The sequence below is a fragment of the Pinus tabuliformis genome, chromosome 2_2 (genome assembly GCF_031772625.1).
Source record: "Pinus tabuliformis cultivar Carrire ecotype Pingquan chromosome 2_2, CPIR1, whole genome shotgun sequence".
Classification (NCBI taxonomy): domain Eukaryota; kingdom Viridiplantae; phylum Streptophyta; class Pinopsida; order Pinales; family Pinaceae; genus Pinus; species Pinus tabuliformis.
Genome location: NC_142300.1, coordinates 640,023,888 through 640,032,861, shown reverse-complemented (window position 1 = coordinate 640,032,861; position 8,974 = coordinate 640,023,888). Strand labels below are relative to the sequence as shown.

At 32.6% G+C, this 8,974-nt stretch overlaps 1 pseudogene; it reads left to right on the top strand.

Moving 5' to 3' along the window:
• The first annotated feature begins 1,409 nt into the window (after positions 1 to 1,409).
• Positions 1,410 to 7,662, top strand: LOC149194249 (polyol transporter 5-like; annotated as a pseudogene).
• The last annotated feature ends 1,312 nt before the right edge of the window (positions 7,663 to 8,974 follow it).

The window sequence follows — 8,974 nt, the reverse complement described above, 5'->3', positions numbered from 1 at the left end:
CCAATGAGATTGACTCTTTGACAATCAAATACCCCTCCACCCCGCACCAACCCCCCCCCCCCCCCCCAAGCCAATTCCATGTCTCAAGCAGTTATACTGATAGTAGCCATCCTAGCCCAACATAGGATTTTCTATAAGATAATGTCCTGCCTTTCCTTTGACATTATCTTTTAGAGGAGAACTGAGCTTCATAACTAGTTCTTAATGGGGCCGCCTCCTACAAACTCCCATTCCCAAGGTTGCTTCATTCTTTTCCACTCTCACCTTGCTAGCCTCCTTCCTTCTGTCCAGATCAACTATCCCTTACAAGAGGAAATTTGGGCAGGCAACTGCGTTTTCCCATCTGCTTTTAACTACCTAAAATGTGAAATCCTCTTTAGTGTCTTTTCCCTTTGTAATTCGCATGGATGACCTCATATACAATGCTTTATATCAACATTAAAATTAAAAATTATCTATCTACATCAAAAATTATTATCCGACCCTCAACATAAGTCCCACAGTTTGTAAAACAAGTCTAGTAACATAAAATGAATATTTATATATTTACTTGGAAGATTGCAGATTCTAAATTCTTTATTTGAAAATATAACTATCTAATCACACAATAAAAAATAAAATAAAAAATCAACTAAATTCATTCATATGATATGAAATCATAAATATATACTTAATTAATATTTACCATTAATCATTCACTAATAAAGCAAAAAACTATATAATTAGAAACTAGAAATCTATAACTCAAATCAATTTACTTCTATAATACAACTTCGATTATGTCCAAATTAAAGGTAACAAAAGGAATACTAGCAATAAATACAAATGAAAAACGACAATATTAAATATTAAATACAAAGAAACACAATATAACTAACTATGAAATAGAAAAATATAGAAGGTCGCTTAACAACTCTATTGAAAATGTAATATTGATTATCATTAATTCAACCTTCCATTTTTAAAACTCAATCGATTGTGAATAAAAATTATATCATTATTATTATCTTTATTATTGGCAGGTATATATCGCATGCGATATATTGTTGATTGTGAATTAGTTTGTTTGCGAGTGTAGGTATATCGCATGCGATATATTGTTGATTGTGAATTAGTTTCACGTTTGACTAAAAGATAAATTATAGTCTATAAAGTTTATATTAGGAAACCGATTTAATTTAATTTTTTAAATATTCTATTTTAATTTTCGTGAATTTGATTGGCTCCGCTACTCTTGTTATTTAGTAATGATTTTTTGTCGGCATGATATTGTACTTCGAACTCCAATCTTGTACCACCCTTGCACCATTTTGAGGTCACAGTCTTTAATTAAGTTATTGAGTATTAATTACATAAAATTATGAATGTTGTCCAAATTTGTCTTATGATCATTCTGTATATGGATACCGATGTTGTTGACGCCCGAGTCAGCGCGGTGGCTTCTTATACAAGACCGAAACAAAGAGGCCATGAAGGTCTTGTTGAGGATCTTTGTGGTGTTAAAATAGCTAATTATTTTTTATGGAGATTTATCTAAAGTTAGAGAGTTAGTTGACTGAGTCAAGTTGAGTTAAATTGAGTTAAGTCATAGTTGAATTTAGTGTGTGGTTTTATGTCAATTTATTTTAGGTGGGTCGCTAGTCGAAAAAGATTTAAATACCTCTCACCAAGTTCATTATAATCATCAAGTTTTTGTGTGATCAATAAAAGAGTCACAACACGTGTTATTGTATATGAATTATTTGTATTATTTTGTATCTTTCTTTCCAACAAATTGGTATCAAAACGAGATTATAAAAAGCCAAAAAAACAGAACAACCACACTCTATAAAAGATAATATTTTTTTTTTTTCCACTTGATTAAGCTATAACACACCTTGCAAGTTGTACACAAAGTATTATAACACATGTGGATAAACACTGCGTTACAAGTGATAAACTTACCACAATTTAAGATCCCGCGGGTTCCTTGTGCTTCTAATGCGTTAAAGCACTAACGCGGGTCCTCTTATCGTGGCTAGTGTTAGCACGTAGGCCTCAAGAAAACAAGCCCACGTTAATCAATTCGAAAGTCTTTTTAAAAGAGCAAAGTCAAACTTCCAAATTCGAAGGCATTAAGGTGAAAGGCCTCCGTTATATAAAAGGTGAAAGTGGTGCTTTAATATTTATTCATGGATTAGTGGGTCTTGTTATAAAGTGTTTTTTATTAGAAGGGTTTATAAAGTTTAAAAGGGATTTATAAAATTTCTTTTTTATATAAGTTATAAAGGGTTTTGAAGAGTAAGACTTTGCAAACGTTTTTTAATTTTTTTTAATATAAATAAAAATATCTTGGGGTTTATTGAAAAGGAGTTACAAAATTTTAAGAGAAAAAATTTAAGATGGTGTTATTAAGTTTTTAGTTTTAGTTTGTATGGTTTACTAGGAAGGATTATGATGTGTGAGTTATTAATATGGAGACTATATTGAAGACGCATGATGTTTGGGAATATGTCATAGATTTTCTAAACCTGAGAATGAAGCAAAAGAACAAGCTCTCACTAATGTGGAGAGGGAACTATGGAAGAAAGCCAAGAAGAAAAATGCACAAGCATTGCAACTTATCCAGCAGGGAGTGGATCGAACAGTTTTCCAAAAGATTATGATCACGTCTTCACCAAAGGCAACATGGGAGACCTTGGAGACAAGCTATAAAGGTATGACCAAAGTCAATATTGTTAACTTGCAAAATACGAGAAGATATTTTGAGAGTCTGTAGATGAAGGAGACAAAAGAAATCAATTCATTCATGAACTGGGTCATGACTGTCGTAAATCAGTTAAAAATTTATGGTGATGATATTAAAGATCAAACAGCGGTTGAGAAGGTCCTCACATCTCTGTCTACCAAATTTGATGTTGTGGTAGCAGCCATAGAAGAAGCCAAGGATTTGGAAACATTAGCAGTTGATGAGTTGATGGGATCACTTATATCCCATGAGACAATAATAGACAGATATAAGGATTCCACTTTAGAAACTGCATTCAAAAGGTAGGTTTCTATTTCAAGGGACAAAGGTCGAAGAAAAGGTAAATCGAGAGGTAGAGGAGAAGACAAAAGACATGGTGGTCACAGAGATGGATGAGAAGAGCATGAACATGAAAGTGGAAGCAACAATAAAAGCTTCAACAAGAATCAAAGAGATGACAAATCAATGGTGAGATGTTCTTATTGCAATAAATCTGGTCAATATGCCCATAATTGCAGGAAGAGAATATTTGATCAAGGAAACAAGAGCTAATGTCACTACAAAGAATACTAACTCCACGTTCCTAGCTTTCCATACCATGCATGAATCCCTGATAATATGTGGCTATTAGATAGTGGTTGCAACAACCACATGACATGCAACAAGAATTTGGTTGCAAATTTGGATCAATCTGTGAAGACAGAGGTAAAGTTGGGGACTGACAAGAGTGTGGATGTAGATGGCAAAGGAATGGTCAACATTATGACCAAGAAGGGAGAGCCGAAGAAAATTTTAGAGGTATATTATGTTCCTGGTCTCAAACATAATTTGATAAGTGTTGGTCAATTGACACAGAAGGGATACAAAGTTATATTTCAAGGACAAGAGTGTGTTATTTATGACAAGACCCCAAGCAAGTAGTTAATAGAAAAGGTGCAGATGACGAGGAATAGAATCTTTCCTCTAATTATGAATTACAGTGATTAGATCAGTTCATTTATAGTTGCATGTTCTAATGACTATTAGTTATGGCACTTTCGGTTTGGACACTTGTGCTTCTCTGGTTTAAGATTTCTGTAGCAAAAACAAATGGTTAGAGGATTACCTCCCATCAAATAACTTGGTAGCACTTGTGAGTTTTGCATCTTGGGAAAGAAACTCTATGAAATTTTTCCAAAAGGAGTTGCATATAGAGAAACAATCCACTTGAGCTAGTGTATACAGATCTATGTGGACCTATGAGGACACATTTGATTGGTGGAAGTTGTTACTTCCTCTATTTCATTGATGATTATAGAGGAAATACTTGGGTTTACTTCTTGAAGCAGAAGTCTGAAACTTTTGCAAAGTTCAAATAATTCAAAGCCTTAGTAGAGAATCAAAGTGATCGTCAGATCAAGGTGTTGAGGTCAAATCGTGGGGGAGAATATGATTCGAAGGGATTCTATGATTACTGCAAACAACATGGAATCAGAAGACAATTTACAACCAAGTACACACCGTAGTAGAATGGTGTAGCAAAGAGAAATAATAGGACAATTATGAACATGGCACGGAGCATGTTGAAAGGAATAAACTTATCTAATGAGTATTGGGTAGAAGTAGTTTCATGTGTTGTTTATGTGATAAATAGGTCTCCTACAAAGAGCATGATGAACAGAGTACCAGAAGAAGCATGGTCAGATATGCCATGCAACGTATCTCATCTCAAAGTGTTTGGATTTGTAAGTTATGCACATGTGCCTAAAAAGATAAGAAGTAAATTGGATGATAAAATTGAAAATTGCATATTTATTGGTTATAGTGCGCAGTCAAAAGGTTACAAATTGTATAACCCTATCACCAAGAAGACCATAATTAGAAAATATGTTCTGTTCAAAGAAAAAGAGTCATGGAATGGAAGTATAGACAAGACAGTTGATGCATAAGTGCCATTGATGGAAGAAGCGAATGTAGCAGAAAATAAACAACAAGGATCAAAAGAGAAGACACCAACAAGGACTCCAATATTTTCTGAGCAACGTGGATCTTCAAACAAATCAATAGAATGGAATTCTCCTAGTAGTCAATCAAGTGATGAATCAAGAAGTGGTAAGAGAAATATGAGAAGTCTGAAAAATATTTATGATGATTGGGATGTTAGTTCAAATTTTTCATTGTTGTCATTCCATCCTTCTTCGTTTGAAGAAGCAATCAAAGATGAAAATTGGGTGCAAGTCATGGACGAAGAAATTGAAGCTATTGAAAAGAATGAAACATGGGATTTGGTTGATTTTTCAAAGGACAAAAATCTCATTGGTGTGAAATGGGTGTACAAGACAAAGTTGAATGAGAAAGGTGAAATTGACAGATTTAAAGCAATACTTGTAGAAAAAGGATTTTCATAGTAACCGAGAATAGATTTTGGAGAAACGTTTACTCCAGTAGCAAGATTGGATATTGTAAGAGCAGTTCTAGCCACATTAGATCAGAAAAAATGGAAATTATATCAGATGGATGTGAAACCGACCTTCTTGAATGGAATTTTGGAAGAAGAAAGTTATGTGCAACAACCTCCAGGTTATGAATTTGAAGGTAAAGAAGATAAAGTTTACAGGCTGAAGAAAGTTCTCTATGGACTCAAGCAAGCACCTAGAGCTTGGTATAGTAGAATTTACATCTACATGATCAAGAACGGATTTTACAGAAGCAACATTGAGCCTACCTTGTACACAAAGGTAAATGAGGATAGACAATTGTTGATTATTTATTTATATGTGGATGCATGATTTATACTGGTAATATTGAGTTAGATGAATTTAAAGCAACCATGATGAAATGATTTTAGATGACAGATCTTGGACTCATGAACTATTTTCTTGTCATAGAAGTTGAGCAATCTGAAAAGGGGATTTTTATTTGTCAAAATAAATATGTAAGAGATTTGTTGAAAATATTCGGGATGGAAAATTGCAAACCTATCCCTACACCAGTTGAAATAGGTACAAAATAAGGAAGGATGATGGAGGATTAGATGTCAATCCAACACTATTCAAAAGACTGCTTGACATGCTCATGTATCTCATAGCTACAAGACTAAATATTATGCAAGGAGTGTGTTTGATTTCTAGATTTATGGAGACTCCAAAACACAGACATTGAGAGCAAGAAAAAGAATTCTGAGATATGTAACAAGAACTAGAGATTGTGGCATAATGTATGCAAGCACAAAAAAGAAGGATTTGATTGGATATACAAAGTGATTTTGCAAGTAGTTTGGATGATAGGAAGAGCACTTCTGGTTATGTGCTCCATCTTGGTTCAGGTGTGATTTCATGGGCATCTAAGAAGCAACCCATTGTGACACTTTCATCAGCAGAAGTAGAATATGTATCAGCAACATGTCAAGAAGTGTGGTTAACAAGAGTATTTGATGGACTCAAGCAGAAAAAAACAAGGATCGATAACAATATATTGTGACAACACCTTAGCGATTGAGCTATCCAAGAATAGTGTGTTTCATCAAAAGAGCGAGAATATTGATACTAGATATCACTTCATTAGAAAACTTGTGAGCAATGGAGAATTCCACTTGAAGCCTTATAAATCAGGTGATCAATTAGATGATATATTAACTAAGCCATTAGCACAATATGTGTTTAAGTTTCACAAAAGAAACATGGGTGTTGTAAGCCTAGCTAAGACATAGAGCAGTAGGTATGTTTGAGTTGTCATGAGTCATGTCTTAGTTTAGTGGTCGTAATTAAGTGGGAGTATTAAAAAAGTTAATTACTCTCACATGGAGAGTTATCTAAAATTGGAGAGTCAGTTAACTGAGTCAAGTTGAATCAAGTCGAGTTAAATCATAGTCGAATTTAGTGTGCGGTTGCATGTCAAGTTATTTTAGGTGAGTCACTAATTGGAAAAGGTTTAAACCCTCACCGGGTTCATTGTAATCATCAATTTTTTTTGTGATCAATAGAAGAGTTGCAACTCGTGTTATTGTGTGTAAATTATTTGTGTAATTTTGTGCCTTTCCTCCTTTGTCTTTCCAACATGTGGATCAAGCGGAGGTGTCTGAGAGGCTGGAGCAGATTATAGAAGGGATTCAATATACTAAGCAAAAGGTCTTAGTCCAAAAAAGTTTAAACCCTAATAATACCTCAAAGAATGGAGAGGGAAAGTGGTGTGGGCTTTATAAGCCCACTAAAGCTATAAGGCACATGTTGATTATCGCATTGGGAATTTAGTTTTTTTCAAAAAGCAGGACGAATCATGCCAAGGTTTAGTATAGATCGATGACCTTCAAAACAATTGAAATAACCAACCAAGGTGGGATTCTAGGCACAACAATGGTAGTAGGATTTGTAAAAGCTGGATTTGTGGTGGTGGCAGGGTTTCTAATAGACAAATTAAGACAGAGGCCTTTGTTGCTGACAATAAAAAATGGTTTGACTATATCTCCGCTAGCTTTGTCCTCAGCCTTAGTGATTATAGGGAAGTCATCAACCATGGGAATGTCATGTGAAGCGGCTAGCTACTTGGTTTTAATTGCAGCCTCCACTAATGTGAAATTTTTCTCAGTCAAAATGGGGCCTATTAACTGGGTGTTGGGAGCTTAGATTTTCCCTCTTAGACTCCGGGCCAAAGTGGCCAGCCTTAGGGTGGTCGTTAATAGAGGCATTAGTGGGGTGGTCTCTATGAAATTTCTTAACATTTCCAAAGCAATGACTATGCATTGAACATTCTACCTCTTCGCAGTCGTTTCAACTTTGTGTTCCACCTTCATACACTTTTGTATACCAGAAACCAAAGGCAAAACCTTGGAAGAGATTATAGAATCTTTCCATATGAAACCTTTGGAATCTTTAGACAAAAGAGAAACAGATCTGTTAGTGATTGAGCTTAGTAACAACAGAGTTATTCGAGTGAAAACAAAACCAGTTGTATCATGAACATATTCTACTGAAAACTATGATACTATTGTATAAGACCCTGGTTTTTCCAAATCTACAAGATAAAGAAAAGGGAAAATAGTTTGTCATAGGTAGTCCATATAGATTGTGGAAATAACGGAAATGTTAATTTCATTAAACATAAAAGAAATATTTAGGAGCACTGATAATGGTCGAGCTCTTTTTCTCTTTTTCGTGTTCTTTTAGTTTTATTTATTTTCATTAATATTTGACCAATTTAATAAAAGAAAATTGAATTATAAACATAATAAAAGTTGAATTATAAACCATTCTTCATTTAGATTTTGATTTAACATTATGACGTGTTGATTAAATAAAAAAAAATTTCAAAGTATATTTTCAAAATTTTAAATTAATATATTAACAATTTTAATAACAAAATTAAAATATATATATATATATATAATATATTTAATTACATTACAAAAAAATTATATATATCTTCATATAATTTATTTTATAATTTTATCATTATTAATTACATTTCTTACTACACATCATGATATTAAAATATTTTATATGCCATTTAAAAAAATTAATTATGCAGCCCATAAAACAATTCCATGCATAAAATGTTAATTAGAAAATATTAAGTTTTAGAAGACGAGACTATTTAAAACATGTCATAACTTTTCATGAAAAGTTCAATTGATAATGCGTTGATGGCAAGTCTACGTTTTTAATACAACGCAATAACGAGGATTATATATTTTCAAAGAATAATCTATATTTTTATATGGTTACTAAACTATACTTTTAGTGCAAATCAATAATGACTTACATGGTTGTTAGACTGAAATAACAAAGAGTGATTTATAAAACATTTTTGTTTGTTTGTTTATATATAAATTAAATTATTTTGTTCTCTCTCGTTTGGTTTAAAATTTGGTGAAAAATAATTTTGAACACTTTGAAACGATTCCAAAATAATCAAAGCACGTTTATAAGCAATTTGTAATAGATGGATTTTTAATTTCTGAAATTATTATTTTAAAATTGTATGATTTAGGTACTTTAAATTACCATGAAAATGATAGAGAGATGGACATTGTGTAAATATTGATATCAAATATCAATATCATCATTTTAAATAATTCAATAATTAATAATCAATTTATCTTATTCACTTATATTCAATTCAATGGTACAATGGATTACATGATAGTTTTTTTTTTGGATAAAGTGTTCCAAATTTGCGTACAATATCAAATTGTTTTGTCCCATTATGTCTTTATTGTCTTTTACTTTGATTTAGCTATATTTAAATTGTTATAGTGTGTCATTTTGAAAA